We start from the raw sequence: 16820 nt of genomic DNA, 5'->3' as shown, positions 1-16820 counted from the left end.
CCTTCGGAGCCCTTATCCATATGTGGCCTTGGTTTGTTAGTAAGGAATTTTCTCTGCATATGTCTGTTGGCTGGGCTGGGTTTATTTATTCCATGTCCCCTCCAGCAAACTAAATGTACAGCCTCTTTCCATCTGAAGTGAGAGCACGGCCCATATTTTAAACTCCACAAAGAGGGATTGATCCGCTCCCCATTGGGGCTGGGCCCCTGGTGCTTTGATTGTCTGCTTGAGAGAATACAGGATGGAGCTCTTCCTTGCAAAAGAAGGAGGGAGGACTGGTGTAGTCTGAGCTGGCTATTAGCTGGCGAAAGCAACACCTCATTCCCAACCCCCATGAACACAGCAGCTGCAGGCTGGGGCTGTGTGCTGTACAGACTATTCATAGATGTTCTATTAAAGCATGCCTGTGTTTTGTGCCAGACATCGGACTCGCTCTCTCAAATGCTGGCTTGGGGTCTGAATGCTTTTCTGCATTATGCAAAGATACTGCTTGAGACGGTAACTGTCTAAAACAAAAGGCCTTCTGTACGCTACAACTCTGCAGTGACACCACTGATCTCCAAAAGAGTGGCTATTAATAAAGCTCCCTGCTGATGCTTGCATTTTTCACATGGTGGGCCTGTTCATTCAACCACTGCACCGTGGCATCTGCTACATTTGGAGATGGAATTGTGCTGGGGTCAGAGCCCGGAATAGGAAGACAGGCAGCCTGAGTTTTAATTCCGGCTCTTCAGCTGTGGAGGCAGGGCTGCCTGCGGGCTGTGATGATTGCAGCTGGAGCAAGACTTCATAAGTTAAAGCTTCTGGGTAAGTGAGCCAGCTCTTTTCCGTTGTGCTGGCTTCTCAGTCCTGCTCTGCCTTATTGGGCAGCTAGGTTACCTGGGGGGACAAAATCAGATGTTTTCTACAAGAAATGGGGCCTTAGCTGTATGTCTTTAATGAAGTCTACAACATCTAACCCAGCTGTAGATGAGTAAATACTCGGGATATGACTAGTGTAGCCCAGTGTGCCGGCTCATCTCTGTTAGCTTTGCTGTGTTGCGGTATTTTCTGCTTTATTATATTCAGCAGTAATTCAAGGAACCTACAGGTTTGTTTTGTATCCTGTAAGACATTGGCTTTAGCAGTTAGTGTGAAGTTTGAGGCCTATAAACTTAGGTAACCCATAAGTTGTGGCAAGCAGAATGTAAGGGGGAGTTTCATCTATAATAATATTAGCCAATCACAGAACATGAACCTGCTTCTGGAAGGTTTTGGACAGAAGATCCCACCCAGCAAAGGTGTCATGGCAACAAACTGACATATATGATAATGGGATGAAATAATAAATACACTAACCTGTAGGAGAAGGGCCCCTTAACATGGGTAAGAGGAGGAAGTCCTGTTGACATGGTAATGTCTGCGTAGCATATTGTTGGAGTGGCATCCCAGGGCAGCAGGAGGGATGAAGACCTTGGGAATGGCCACTTGTGAAGATGAGGACGGTGATGGTGAGGAGGAAGCATTTCAGGATGTTTTGCAAGGGATGGTGTATGTGGACGTTTAGATGTACTTTCCGTATTCTCTTGATCTGCCTTGCCAAATTAGACAGTGTGTGATTTTGCTAAATATATTAACAAATTATTTATATGTAAATATAAAAGAGTTCCTATAGTGCGAGTGTTGCAGCTGTGCACCTAGGAGTTCCCAACCACAGAATAATTTTAATAATAGTCTGACTGGGTCTGATCTCGGAACGTGAACCCGTCAGCCCTCAAAGTCATAACTGGGAATTTAATCTTTATATCATGGTACACTAGGAGGGTTGGTTCAAACAAAGTTAGAGGCCCCCCTAAAATTGAGTCAGACATTTGGGCCAGCTAGTGGGAATGCTGCAATCGAGGGTGCGTCAAGACTGGCAAGATTTGCGCAAAAGCGGCTGCTTTTGTGGAAAAACTTGCCAGCTGTCTACACTGGCCACTTGAATTTGTGCAAGATCACTGACTTTGTAATGTACAAAATCAGTGCTTCTTGCGCAAATACGTTCCCGCTCCCGCTCGGGAAAAAGCCCTCTTGCGCAAGAGGGCCAGTGTAGACAGGAAAGAATTGTTTTGCACAAAAAAAGCCCCGATGGCTAAAATGGCAATTGGGGCTTTCTTGCGCAAAATCGCATCTAGACAGGCCACGGATGCTTTTGCGCAAAAGCATCCGTTAAAAGTATTTCCGCAAAATCATGCCAGTCTAGACGTAGCCTCTCTGTTTCTATCTGCCCCAATCTCACTGTACCATCCTAGTTATGGTGGGGTAAACCGCTACACACAATGGAGAACTTAGTGGCTGTGTCTAGATTGGCACAATCGTGCGCAAAATCAGGGCTTCTTGTGCAAGAACTCTGATGCTCCTGCTCAGGAATAAGCCCTCTTGTGCAACTGTTCTTGCCCAAGAGGCCAGTGTAAACAGGCAACATGAATTTCTTGCCCAAGAAAGCCCTATGGTTAAAATGGCCATCAGAGCTTTCTTGCGCAAGAGAGCGGCTACACTGGCATAGATGCTCTTGCGCAAAAGCATATCTCTTGTGCAAAGGCACATGCCAGTGTAGACTCTCTCTTCTGGAAGAGTTTTTGCACAAGAACTCTTCTGCAAAAGAGTTCTTGTGCAAAATCATGCCAGTGTAGACATAGCCAGTAGGTTCCTTGTACTGCAGTGGCATAAAAGAAATTGAGAGGGGCAATGATTTTTATTTTACCCATTTGGTTTTGTTATTAACAGTTAACTCAAATGCCTGAAATTTGTGAAGGAGAAAAGTTATCTTTGTTAAACATTCAACACCACTGGGAATGGATTGCTTGAGGATTACTTGTTCTGTTCATTCCTTCTGGGGCAACTGGCATTAGCCACTGTTATAAGATAGGATAGTAATGAACCTTTGAACTGTTGGCCTCGCCCAGTATGGCTGCTGTTCTGTTCTAACACAGTGCCCTTTCCCTTAAGGACTCAGACCACAGCTCAGATTTCTAGAGTCCTCCAGCAAAACCAGGATCCTAATATTTCTAACCCTCTCTGCCTTATCTGGAAAATGGAACTGATACTTACCTATTGCCCTCTGGGGGGTGAGAGGTGTGAGACTGAAATCATTCAAGCTTGTAAATTGCTTGAGTTGATCCTCAGCTGGGAGGATTTACTAGCAAGCTCTTGAGTGTAGTTAGCTAGGAAGCAGGTGCCTTCTACTGGCTGGAATAGGAATTGTTCAACAGTGTCAGTCTATTGAGATGGATTTCTACCTGTTTGGAGCAGGAGGCTGTGAGTTCTAGTCCCCACTTGACTCTCTTTAATGCTTAATTTCCAAGTGCTTAACTCGGTTGCTACAAAAATGAAGTGCTGATTTTTGAAGGCTCATTCCCAGGCTTTATTCCCTCTGCTGTGGAAATTGTGCCACATGCTTACACTGCTTAGAGAGGAATGAAACAAACACTCTCACTTAGCTTTTTGTTCAATAAAAAAACGTTTATTTTGAGATTTGCGCTGGTTTCATCCCAGTTTGGCTGGGCTCATGCAAACTTTTTTCAGACAGTCACCCGAGCTCAGCAGAACAGGAGGCAGCCACCTACTGCCCCGTCCCTTATCCCAGGCCACTAAGCTGAGGATGGCTGTGGTTTCCTTCCAGAGCTCTGGCTGCAAACCAAGCAAAGAGATGAAAGAAGCTGTGAGTGTGCACACTTGTGAGGCAAAATGCAGCCGGAGGCAATGAAGGTGATTCTGTTGCTGTGGGAGTCCACAGCATTAGGCCCCAGTCTGCTAATCTGAACAAATTTTACAAGCCGTGCAGGGGTAGATTCTGTGCACACTGACTGCATTCACCATGCCATCTCTGTAGGGACATCAGTGGAGTTACCTCTCAGGCTATGCCAGTGTACATGAGACCGAGAACTCACACAAAACAAACCATGCATATGTATAAGCCCAACTTGCATCTCAAAGCTGCACAGTCCTAATTGATGAGGGATTGTGATAGGGGCCAAATGAGAGCAGGATCAACTCTCCAGCTAACCAAGACAGCTGCTGACTATTTAAAAAGTTTCAGTGGAGATAGAGCCAAGCAAGGCCCCCTAACCATCATATAATTTAAGGCCAGAGGGGATTACCAGATCTTCTGTCTGACCACCTGTCTATCACAGATTTGGGTGGTGGGTAATGAAGGCAAGGGAAGGCATTGCCTATCCAGAAAGACATGGGTGGTCCTGCCCACTCTCTACCCCAGGTCAGGCCTCCTCTCCTACCTGGATGCAGCAGACTGCTTTTGCCCTGGTGGTTGTGCTAATGGCTGGACGGGGAAGGACAGCCAGGAGTTGTGTCTGACAGCACGAAAGGCTGGGGCTGCATGGCGCTCTAGGGTGAGGAAGGCTGGGGGCACATAGACGTCTGGCAGGGGGCTGTGGTGCCAGCAACCTACTGCTCTGGGGTGGATAGGTACACTAGCCTTGGTCTGGGTTCCACCAGCAGTCACAGCTGGGGTGTGGGGCAGGTTCCAGCTGTTACAATGGGGGCTGAGTGGGCTCCAGTGGGCATGGGAGAGGTGGGGCTGGGAGGCTTGCCTCTTTAAGCCAGCTGCTTACCCACCACCCATAATCACGAGCTAGGCTACTAAAACCAGCCAGCTACGCCAAGCCACAATTAGACCAAAGCATTACACCCATCAGAAGCCTAATATTCAGTCCATGGTAGTGAATCAGTAAAGGGGGATCTGGTTATGTTCCAGCTATGCTACATATTCTTATAATGAGCTCTCTTGGCTCAATTCTAGTTTTGTGCACAGAGCCCATGTTGTGGCAAAAGCTGTTTGGAAAACGGAAACTCCATCCAGAGGAAAATCTGCTGTTTTGCCGTTCATGTTTGTCCCGATTTGGGACAAAAAGTGAACTATCGAAAGTGTTGTGGAATGAAAAAATGGATTTTAAGCAATTGAAATGAAAACTGGCATTTTGATTGAAACATTTTGCCATGTCAATTCAAGATGTAAATGTTTGTTTCAAATCAATGGGGAAATCCCCAAATTTAATCAAAAGTGACTTTCTCCTATGGAGAGCATTTCCTAGTCTTTTGCTAAAATATTTCTACCCATTACGCAGACTCTTCTCCTCCTTCCATCTGTTCTGATGGATGGTCAGCCCAGACTTCTTCCTGTTTCCCATCCTTCCCAATTTTAGTTTGTTTTTTTAATGATATTTTCAGTTCTGCCACATCTATATCTTCTGATTTCTTTTCTGGGTATTTATACAAGGCCAGATTCTGATCTCATCAGTCACTGTGTAAATGCAGGGCAATACCTCTCAGGTCGTCAATGGAGTTACTCCAGATTTACAGCAGCTCAGAATCTGAGCCCAAATCTACATCCTTAATCTTTTTCTTAAACAATGTGTGAATCATCAGTGATCAGGACCAAGTGTGACTCTTCTGTCTCATGTTTCTTAATCTCAGCAAGAAAAATGGAAAATATACAGTGAACCATCTCTGACTAAACTGATCGTTCACCTAATGCTAACAACAGGCCCTTCTTATCCCATCAGACTTGAAGCAAAAGACTGTAAGATCTTTGGAGCAGGGACTGTTTTTTACAGCATGTTTGCACAGTGCCTAGCACAATAGGGCCTTGGTCTGGGTCCTCATAGAAACCAGTAAGGAGCATAGGTCAGTGGTTCCCAACCTTCTTTTTATACCGCGGACCAGCAAACCCATTCACAAACCTTTGTTTGACTGGCAACATTTTATTTGCATATTTGCATCTTCATTATGCAAATAATGATGATACAAATGAAATGTTACTGGTCCACCAAAAGCCCCAGTCCCCAGAGCCACCGCAAACAGCCAGCTTCAGCTCTGCCAGCCCCTCACCCATAAGGCTAACCCTCGCCACCAGACCCCCCAGTGCCAGCCCCCAGTCCTCAATATTAGCCCCATCCCAATAGCACCCCTGTGCCAGCCCTGCCCCTGTTGCCCCCAGAGCCTAGCGTTGCCAGGTGTCTGGTATTGTACCAGACAGTCCGGTATTTGCGTGCTCTGTCCGGTAAAAAAAAAAATCAGACAATACCTAACATGTGCAGTGTCCGGTATTCTCTGATTTTTCCGGCTGCGCACCGGACGGAAGCCTGGCATGGGCTAGGGGGAGCGGCTGGGAGTCCCAGCTGGGAGGCGGGGCCGTGATTGCTGCCAGGAGCCCTCAGTTGGTTGAGTGTGAGGAGGAGGGGAAGCCTCCTCCTTGCTCGTGCGTCGCTGGAAGCCTGCGCGGGACGGGCAGTGCCCCTGGGATCCGCAAGTGCCCGCGTCAGTCCCACTCCCCGCCGGCCGATTTGCCCCCCCCCTCTTTCCCCGCTGGCTGGTTCTCCCTCACTTCCCCTCCTGATCTTTCCCAGCCAGCCCCCCTGCACTGCCCCCCCAGCTCTGCTTCCCAACGGCCGGTTCCTCTTCCTGGTCTCCCCCGGCCAGCACCACTGCACCCCCCCCAGCTCTGCTTTCCGTCCCCCTTCCTCCGGCCCCCCCCTTCCTCCGGCCCCCCTCTTCCTCCCAGCCAGCCCCGTGGTGCCCTCCCTCCCTCTGTTCTGCTTCCCATCCCCCTTCCTCCCGGCTAGTCCTGCCCCCTTCCCAGCCGGTCCTTCCCCCCCGCCCACAATCAAGCGTGTCCGTTTTTTGGGGGGTCTACCTGGTAACCCTACCCACTACTAGCCCTGCCTTGAGAGCCCCCCAGTGCCAGCTCCCCACCCAGATGCCCCAGTGCCCCAGTGAGAGCCCCCCAGTGTCAGCTTGGCCCTGCCCACCAACGTGACCCCCTCACCTCACTTCCCTGGAGCTCCAGCTCTGGTCCTGGCCGGGGCCACTGGAGCAGCCACTGTCCACAACGCAGCCTGCAGCTCCAGCCCCAGAGCCACTACTCTGCTCTGCTGAGGAGGTCAGCGGGCCTCAAATTCTTGGTGCGTGCCACAAAGGTGCATACCTTAGAGAACACTGCTGTGCCCCCGAGCGGAGCCCAGCTGGGGGCGTGGCCTGGCAGCGTGCCACGGCCCGGCAGGCAGGGGTCTGCGGCCTGGCCCCCACCCACGCACCGGCAGCTGGGAACCGCTGGCATAGGCGTACTCGCATAGAATAATGCTTAGCAGTGAATGAGGCTGCCCCAAGGGACTAAGGGTAGCAGAATCAAACTCTTGGGCATGATCCGACTCCCAGTCAAGTCAATGAAAAGACTTGGGTTGAATGAGAGTTGAATCAGGCCTGAAGCTACTGACTGAGACCAACAAAAGAGCCCATCCACAGCATCAGGTGTCACTTCCTGGAAAGCTGAGGCAGGAGCCAAGGTAGAGAGGAAAGGGAAAACATGACACACACCTAGGTGGTCGTTGATATGGCTTTGGCACTTCTGGGCTTGGTCCAGTCCACGAGATAGATCTTTGGCATGCAGCACCTGGAAATAAAAGAACAGACCGAGCCTGTGTCAGCCACTGGAATTGTATTTTCTGAGTCTCCTCTGGTGATGGATATGGCAACCACTGGCAGTCTTTGGGGAGCATTTTATATTACACTGAGAGGAGGAAAACCTCAGAAAGAAATTAGCTTGAGGTAGTTCAGGTGTAGAATATTCATGGCCCTTTGTCCCAGTACGGGTGATGTGTAGTGTGTGTTCCTGGAACCACTCCGAGACAATTAGTGCTAATCCCATTACTGGCTTTGAACCTTGACCACCCGGGGACAAGAGGACGGCCTGGTTTTACCCGTTTTCAAGAGTCCGGGAAACAAAGCAAGTCTTTGGGTATAAAGGGCTGGGTTGAAACAGACGTTTGATTAAGAAATAGACCTTTGGGCCTGCAGAGACCTCCAATCCTTGCGGAAGGGTTAGAAAGACTGTGGTCTTCGGGCCCCATAAGAGAGCTGTGTGACTTGTGGCATGTTCTGTGAGGCTACGTCTAGACTGGCCCCTTCTCCGGAAGAGGCATGTTCCCTCCACGACAGGCGGGGTTGATCCCCGAAACTCGCCTGTCCACAGGCGCCAGAAGCGCTCTGCCCCGGGCTTCTTCCATACCCTGTCCTTTGCTAACCCACCTGCAGACCCGACCTGGGCACTCACCCTTCCTGCGTCTTCAGCCACGTTAGGTCAGTACTCTGGAGGCTGCAGGGTTGCTCCTCCGTTTCTCCAACTGGGCGGGATGTTCACCTTCCTGAGGAGGGGTCAGCGGCTCCTCCCTGAGCCGCCCCTAGAAAGCTTGCCCATCGGCTTTTCAAGCGGCCCGGGGAGAGACACTGTGTGGGGAAGCCCTGCCCCCCTGGTGTCCTCACGTTCCGGGATGCTGCACCTGGGGTCAGGAGCTCCGCCCCTCACTCCTCCCTGAGCTGCGTAGCCAGAACGCCCCTCGGGCGTCCAGCCTGCGCGCCGCAGCCGGGTCCTGCCCTGCCTCCTACGCGGCAGGGTTGCGCGTGTTCCACCGCACTGGGTCTCGGCCCTGCTGGGGCTGTGCTGGCCGCCCCCTGGGGCAGTGCGGACCCTGCTGGGTCTGTCACGCACAGGCTATGTCTATACTGTATGTTTTTTGCAGAAGAGGCAATGCAAATGGAGTGCTCATTTGCATATCTCGTGCTCTCATTTGCATATTTTCTTCCAATCCTTTTTGCGTAAGAGGTTTTTGCGATAAAAAGCCCTGTGTAGACGGGGGCATTTGTCGGAAAAAAACCCTTTTGTGCAAGAGCCCCTATTCCTCAAAAATGTGGTTTACAGGCTCTTGCACAAAAGGGTTTTTTCCCGACGAATGGCCCCATCCACACGGGGCTTTTTATCTAAAAAACCTCTTCCGCAAAAAGGATCCGAAGAAGATATGCAAATGAGAGTGCAAGATATGCAAATGAGTGCTCCATTTGCATTTCCTCTTCCTCAAAAAACACACAGTGTAGACGTAGCCTCATAGTAACACAGGGGGTTGTGTAGTTTTAAACCCCACAGTGAGGTGGGTCTCTGCCCTGAGACAGGTGATGGTGCTTGGTCCTGCTGTGAGAACAGGGGACTGGACTTGATGTCCTCTCAACGTCCCTTCCAGTCCTAGTATTTTATGATTCTATGGTTGGAGGCCTGAGACCTCGTCCTGAAGTGGACGAGAGGGGTGGGGGAATCCCCTGAAGTTGTGTAGTTACCCTGAAACTGTCACTCCCCTGCTGCTGATCTGCAGAGGATATGAAGCTGTTACAAGCAGCCCCTATGGAAGCCTGGCTCTCTAGCCCAAGCTGGTGCCCATTGTGCTTTTACTTGTGGAGGTTCCTGGTTCAGTCCCTAGTGTTCCAGCCAAGATGGTGACCATAACATGTGCTCAGAGGCCACTGAGCTGATGCTAAGTGGATACAGGCAGTGAAACTCCACTCATCCCTTCCCTTGCATTTTCTCCTCACACAAGCAGGGAGTGGCTCCCACATCAGGAGGAGCTGGACCATGCAGCACCTTCTTACCTGTATCGCCGTGGGCAACCATAGTGGCCTATGTGGATCTCATGGGCCAGGCAGAAGCGGCGGCAGTACCCTCTCCGGTTCCCACAGGTCAAGGTGGTCATGGGAGCAACCTCCTGGGCATCTGGGCAGGGAGAAAGCAGCAGCTGAAGAAAGCCCTCAGGATGGCCCAGAGCCTGTTTCTGTCCTGCACTGCCGGGGAACCCACCAGGCTAACACAACACACTGATCTGACCTGCTGCTGGACATGCACACCAGTGGGGCTTGTCCCTTTGAGCAGACCAGGGCCAGCGCCCCTTTGCCAGACCAGGTGGCCCATGTGAGCCAATTAAAGATGGCAGGGACCAGGAGCTCAGGGCGGGAGCGTTAGGGCTGGTGTTTCAGAGGAAGAATGGGGAGTTGGCCAATAGAGGGAACTGTAAGAAGCAGGGTTACATAGACCCCTGGGAAGGGAGGCCAGGAAACCTTAGAAAGAGTTTGGTCTTTGGTTCCCAGTGAAGGATGGGGAGGGAATAGAGGCAGGATGCCACAAAGCAATCAGTGGGTCTTTTAAAAGTCCAGTAATGGGAATGCACTTAAGGTCTGTTCAGCAGAAAGTCACCGATTGAGTTCAGTGGGTTTTGCATCAATCCCTTACTGAGGACACCTGGTTTATTGACTAGATTTAGCCTAAAGCTTTAAGATGGAAAGGCGCAGTGGGGAAAGAACTGGGCTGTAATTTGTACAGCTGTGTGGGAAATGGGTTTCTTGTCCCATGGCAATTTTAAAAAAATCCCATGCTGAATCAAGGCAAAAAGTTGAAATCTCAAACAATATTGTAAGCTGAAAACGATTAAATGGTTTGGTTTGGCCATGTTAGTGATTTTTTTCTATAGCTCATGCTTTGAAATAAAAAAATCAGTCTGCAGTGGAAAACCAGAACTTGTTGTTTTGAAAAGGATCCAACAATTCCCAAACGTGCTTCCAAATTTTTTTTCAAGTAAAAAATTGGCTTGAATCAGACCCTTTTCTGCAAAGTGTTTCCATGTCTGCTACTCAGCATTTTCTGATGAATGCCCATTACATTGCAAAATTCCCAGCCAGTTCCCATGGTCTGTATGATAGTAAAACCCAGTATGGCCAGCTATGTTCAGAGTAGACACCCAGGAAGAGTCCCTGGTAGATACCCAAGGCAGATAGCTTGTCTACCCTGTTAAACTAGATTAACGTGCATCTATGTAGGAGCATAAGACCCTGGAAGATAGCCAGAGGAAGGAACTTTTATCATTTTCATTTCAACAGTTGGGCATTGAGCCATGGAGAGTTCAAGTGACTTGCCCCAGGTCACACAGTGGATCTGTGGCAAAGCTAGAAACTGAACCCAGGTCTCCCAACTCCTTGTGTAGTGCTGTAACCACCAACTCGCCCTTCCTCTCCTAGGCCTGGCCTCCATTTCTCATTCCAGCTCCCACTCGCTTGCTGGGTAACCTTGATCGAGTCACACCACTGCTCCGGGCCTCAGTTTCCCCATCTGCACAATGATGCTAATGAGCCTGACCTCCTTTGTAAAGTGCTTGAGATCTCCCCACAAAATGCACTATAAACACTCTCTGTTCTCAGTCACATAGCCAAAGGCTTGTTGCCTTCCCGTCCCCTACACTCACCGCTTCATCCATATTCTTCTCCTTCACGGGCAATGGGGTAGCAAGTGCACTGGTCTAGCCTGCAGAGCTAGATTAACGTGCCTCTACGTACGAGCATAAGAATGTCTTTGCTGGGTCAGACCAATGGTTCATCCGGCCCTGTGTCCTGGTTCTGACAGTGGGCAGTGCCAGAGGAGTCAAAGGGAATGAACAGAGCAATTTCAAGTGACGTCTAGTCTCAGCTTCTAGCCACACAAGAGGATGAATCGACACTTCCATTACAAGCAGGACTGAATGAAAGCAATCCAGGGTACACTCCATATGGAGACTGCCTTGGCCCTTCCCCTCCACCATGGTCCCACTCCCATGCCGAGACACTGCCCCTGAAAGGGGTGGCAAAGGATTTCAGTGGTAAGACCAACGGGGCAGGCTGCACCTCTTGCAGTTACTGCTTCAGGCTGCCTGCAGACTCAGACAGAAACCAGTCATAAGGGATCATTTTATATGAGCGATTCTGACTTCAGGAACTTGGGCCCTAGCTGGGACTTGTAGCCTCTGGCTCCGATTTCAGTCTGAGGCACACGTCACCAAACCGAGAACAGTCTGCCCGACATTTCACAGGTTGATCTTATGCCAGTGTGTTCTGCAAAGTCTGACGTGAGTCGGACAAGCAATTTGAGAGTCTGGGAATGTTCCAAACACGAAGGTTTCATCTCACGAGCTGGCGAGGTGCCTAACTCTTCTGGGATAGACTAGACAGACAGACTCAGATCCCAGGGAGCTGCTGAGAACTCTCTGGGAGCAGCATCTCTGGGGCCTTCCCCTCCTCCACAAAGGAGGGATAGGCTAGCTGAATGGCTCTCTGCCTCACCTGACTCTGTGTCACCCCAGAGCAATCCCAGCAATTAGCACACAATGCCCATTGGCCGCCTCTGAGGCTGTATGCCGGGGGCTGAATGATGATTTCTTATTTTTCCCCAGGGCTTCCGGCACTGCTGTAGTCAGACCACTTGGGCACCTGCCCGTAGGAGTTTACGAACACTGTTCAGACCAGGGGTGGGGAACCTAAGGCCCGGGGGCCAAATGTGGCCCCCAGCTTGTCTGGATCCTGCCCCCGAGGCTCAGGGTTCCTCCCCCACTGTTGGTGCTCTACAGTCCCCCCCGGGCTGGAGCACACAAAATCTACTAGTCTGGATCCCCCCAGGCTCTGGTGTGCAGGGGGAATGTGGGGAGTGTCTTTCTCCTTCACAGTCAAGGGTCACGACACTGAGGGTTCGGTTGGGTTTTTTTGCTTCTCACTTGTGTGCGGCCCCCGATTGATTTTTCTGCGGGTCAGTGGCCCTCAACCCAAAAAAGGTTCCCCACCCCTAGTTTAGGCCATGAGAGATGGCAGCTTCCGCAATGGTGTCACCCCCAGTGACAGTGCTAGTCAATGGAGTGACCCTAGGGATGAATTTGGGCCTGTTTGGATCACATGGAGTGTGCCAATGTGAGATCCCAAATTAGTTAAGATGCCCTGGTCAGGGATGGCTGGTGCTCCCAAGAGTTACTGGGCCAAAGTCTGCACTCCATTGTACTGGCGTAAGTTCTGAGTAACTGCCCTGAACTTCTGTAGATTTACAGACGTGGGAACAAGAGCAGAATTTGATCCAATAGCACTATCTCTCTGCCTTGAGCAATGTCCCTGCAACATGCAAAACAATCCGATACTACGGGTCTTCCGCTGGATTTCCAGACACTCTCACTGCTTCTTCCCCAGGACAGCTATGTTGGCCTTTAGTTTTGGATTCTCCCACACTCTCACACACAGCTCATTCCCTTCCCAAGCCGGGAACCTTACAGCCTGTAGCAGCCTGAGTAATTTAGAGTGAAGGGGACCCTTCTCTTTTGAAGGGGTACTTACTGATGGCTCCTGTCAGTGCCAGAAGCAGGAGTAACCCGAGGCCCAAGGCATTCATGATGAAAGCTGGCTTTCGGGGTGTTGATTTTCTGTTGATTCTAACCCGCTAGCCTGCATTTATCAGTTCAGTGCCTGGCAGCCGAGAGGTGGAGTTTGGCACGGAAGTGCCAGCAAAGGGCTAAGAGCAGCTATGTCATGATTTGGGCCTTGATTTGGGGCGGGGGTTAGACATCACACTTCAGATTTGCTAAGCGCCTTTGATTTAAATATTGGCTGGAAATCTTTTGGCCAACCAGAGTCCCGGTGCCTGCTCTGCGAGGCCGGATATCAGCAAGAAAAGGAAATTTCATTCATCCCTGGCCCAGGAAGCCTGGGAAATTGGGATGGTTCTCTCTTCACCAAGGTATCCATTGATCCAGATTCTGTACCTTGAAGCCATTTGCTCACTGCAGCTGGTGAAGAGCGGGAGGTGCTACTTGCCCAAGGGGCATTTCATTTCCTGGACGAGGCATAGCACAGGGTGGAACATGTGTTGCTGGCCTGGCAGAGACAAGATGGGCTTGTGGTGAAGACACGGGACGGTCAGGAGGTCTGTGTGCTACTTTTCCCTCTGCCACAGCCTCCCTGTGTGGCCTCAGGCAAATCACTTGACTTATGTGCATCCGTTTCCTCCATTCATCTAGTAAGTCACAGGATTGCTGGGAGGAGGCATCATCCGTTAAGGCTTGTCAAATGCTTTGTGATCCTCAGGGGAAAGGTGCTGTTGTGTGCTGTGTGGTTTAGAGCGGCTCCCACGGCACAGTAAACATTCATATTACCTACCATGAGAAGAGACCTGGCCCCTCGAGTCTTTGGCTCCCTTCCCAACCCAGCAATCTGAATTTTAGATGCTGTTATCCATGTAGGGACGTGTCACTCTGTGGCCAGCAAGCTACTTGTGGTAGCTCCCTTTCCCCCACAGTCACCAGTCGCCTATGCCAGCGAGCACGCTTTCTTACAGCAGATTGCTAAATGTGCCAGCTGTTCAGACACGTTCATGTGTGGCACAGATGCCTCTGCTGCTCTTGGTGCCTGCATCTCAGGCCTATGGCAACAACATACCCCATGTGATTTGGCATTTCCTCTTATTTAGCACAAGGAGGTTGTATCGTCAGTGACACGGACCACCAGGGAACATCCCTGGGGTAAGAGGTGCCCTAGGTGGTGTAGCTCCAGCTCTAGCCCATCCCACTCACTGCCCCATGGAGGGGCATGCCAGGGCCTGTGGAGGGTGCGTTCCTGACATACCACTTTTCTCTTCTTGCAGGCTGTGGAAGCGGGACATAGATCAGCCCCAAGGCTGCTGTAAATGTGGCAATTGCTGGGCCTAGAAGGCAGGGAGAAGCAATGGGTCCTTGAGGCCAGCTGGAAAGGGGAATCCATCCCACAGACTCTGTGTCAGTCCTTCCATGGTGCCCAAGTTTGTTCCGGTTGAATGAAGCTGCTGCTGCCCAGCCTAAAGCATTAGGCAGAGCTCTTTGTCACTGTGCACTCAGCTTGTCCAGCCAGATATGGAAATGGTGAGAACATCAGCCCCCCTTCAATCTTGTGACAGCCCCTGGGCACAGTCACGAGAGCATCTGTTGTGTATTTAACCCTTCAGCTGCTGCCCTGGACAAGTGGACGCTGCCGTACAACGTTTGTAGCTGCAGACGGACCAAAGACAACCTTGGATTTAAATGTGACCTCTTAAGCTATGGAGAAAATGGGTTTGGGCCTTTCCTTATAATGGCTAAAGAGAGCCTGGGAGGAGTCTATTTTCCTTTAAGGTTTCCTTTCTGCTTTTTTCACATTAGAAAGTATTTACCCTGTTTTCCCTGGAAGACTCTATGGATGACTGGAGAACATGCTCAGGCAGGATTATAACCTCAGAGACCTCCAGCAATTGAAAGCAGATAAGTGGACAGGGAGCAGAAGTTTTGTTCAGACTGATTTAAACATTGTTTATTTGTTTCTTTGAAATAATGAGAACGCCGCATTTTTTCAAAAGCTCAATTGCAGGAATTCATGAACACTTCCAGTTTGGTTAACTCAAATGTTTGAGAAACCTGTGGGAGAAGAGATATCATTGTTAAAGATTCTACAGCCCACCTTTCCTTTTAAGGGTGAAGAAAGCTTATAATCCACATCAGCAATATTACCTACCCCACATGTTGAAAAATCACAAGTTCAACATAAAAATCACATGATCTGAAAAAATAAGTGACTTTTTATTTGCCTTCTGGATTTGGAGTCTTTAAGGGGTCACATTTTTAGGGCTTTTTCTCTGCAGCCCTGTGGGGTTAGAAAATTACTTTTTTTTTTATTAAAATGAATCTGTAAATGCATTGCTAATGTCGAATTATGATGAACGAATGTTGAACTCCTTGCCAAAGGATGTGGTGAAGGCTAGGATTTTAACAGGGTTCAGAAAAGAGTTAGATAGATTTATGGAGGTTAGATCCAGTAATGGCTATTAGCAGGGCTCGCCGAACTGCACCGTCCGGCGATCTGCGCATGCACAGATCGCCCGAACCCGGCTCTTCCAGGTTGCAATCTACTCTCCATGGGCGAGTAGATTGTATTATTTGTCGAGCCTTGGCTATTAGCCAGGATGGATAGGAATGGTGTCCCTAGCCTCTGTGTCTCTGGAGGTGGGTGACAGGGGAGGGATAACGTGAGGATTACCTGTTGTGTTCCCTCCCTCTGGGACATCTGGTATTGGCCACTGTCAGCAGACAGGATACTGGGCTAGATGGACAGTTGGTCTGACCCAGTACGGCTGTTCTTATGTTCTTAATTGTAATGGCCCAAATGTATGCACTCTTTCCTATTCTGCTGACCTGACAAGGGCCCTGCTGTTCCTAGTGATGGTCCACAAAGCTCCTAAGGTCTGTTAGCATGGCCAGGCTGGGTCAGACCAATGGTCCATCTAGCCCCGTTTCTGGTCTCCTGACAGTGACTAGATGCTTCAAAGGGAATGAACAGTTGTATTAATTTAAATGGAATATATGGACCAAAAGGTGTTAACACAACCCGGTCACTGTTCAACTTTATACAGGGTTCGGGGTTTGGTATCTAGAGACCTCAGCTGCTTCGTGCCCTGGCAAACACACCATTAAGCATCATTTCTGTTCTTAAGGAGACAAAAGAGGACAAGGCGTAAAAGCATCTGAAAGGCCAAGTATGAACTTTTGTTTTAGCAGTGTTCCATTTCCCTTTCGCTGGTGAGTTTTTAGCAGGAACCCCAATGTGTTTGATGGGCTCTTATCTGGTAACAAAGATGGTGATACCCGTCCTTTGGGGGGAAAGAAAGAGGTTGCTGGCGATGAGCTGGAGCTACGATTGGTGTGTCAGGTGAAGTCTGATCCTGTCTCAGCACAGATTGTGTTTGAGATTCAGCTAAACTGTAGCTAGGTGGGGCATCTCTCAGGGTCAGGGGAAAGCAGGTCTGGGATCCCAGGTGCTGGTGCAGGTGGCAGCCACCAAGGTGAAGCTCACTCCAGTAGCCTCCATCTCTTCTTCCTTCTTTTCCTCCCCAATGGCTCTTTCTTTAAGGACCCCCAAAGGATGTGATGAATGGAACAGTCCACCTCACACCTGTAACCAGCCAATTGCCAGCCTTCATTTCTACATCTGTTTTTACTAAGCATGAGATTAACACGGGGGGAACAGACTCACTGGGCCCCTAGGCAAGGTGTGGAGGGGAACTCCGCAATCCCAGAAGGGGTGGGGCCTCAGGCAGAAGGGGTGGGACTGGGGGCAGCCAGCTCTTAATACCCCCTGGAGTGAGCTGCGCTAGCCCCCATCCCTTGCCAGCCCTGAGAGCT

At 50.0% G+C, this 16820-nt stretch overlaps 1 protein-coding gene and 1 long non-coding RNA gene across 2 annotated transcripts in view; one reads left to right on the top strand and one right to left on the bottom strand.

Annotated features, from left to right (window-relative positions):
- P4HA3 (prolyl 4-hydroxylase subunit alpha 3) overlaps positions 1 to 16820 on the top strand; it is a 61716-nt gene continuing 44896 nt past the window's right edge. Inside the window, exon 1 of the mRNA XM_089775794.1 lies at positions 1 to 807. The gene's annotated coding sequence lies outside the window, so the exon portion shown is untranslated. The remainder of the gene's footprint in view (positions 808 to 16820) is intronic.
- LOC149525993 (uncharacterized) lies at positions 3469 to 13160 on the bottom strand. The gene is made up of 4 exons (XR_016348574.1): positions 12976 to 13160; positions 9454 to 9574; positions 7354 to 7429; positions 3469 to 3651 (listed from the first exon to the last, which is right to left on the bottom strand). It is a non-coding gene; the product is annotated as an uncharacterized LOC149525993 (long non-coding RNA).

Source organism: Pelodiscus sinensis, chromosome 1 (assembly GCF_052426305.1).
Source record: "Pelodiscus sinensis isolate ZL-2025 chromosome 1, ASM5242630v1, whole genome shotgun sequence".
Taxonomy (NCBI): domain Eukaryota; kingdom Metazoa; phylum Chordata; order Testudines; family Trionychidae; genus Pelodiscus; species Pelodiscus sinensis.
Note: the sequence above shows the minus strand (reverse complement) of the source record. Positions and strands in the feature narration are given on the sequence as shown.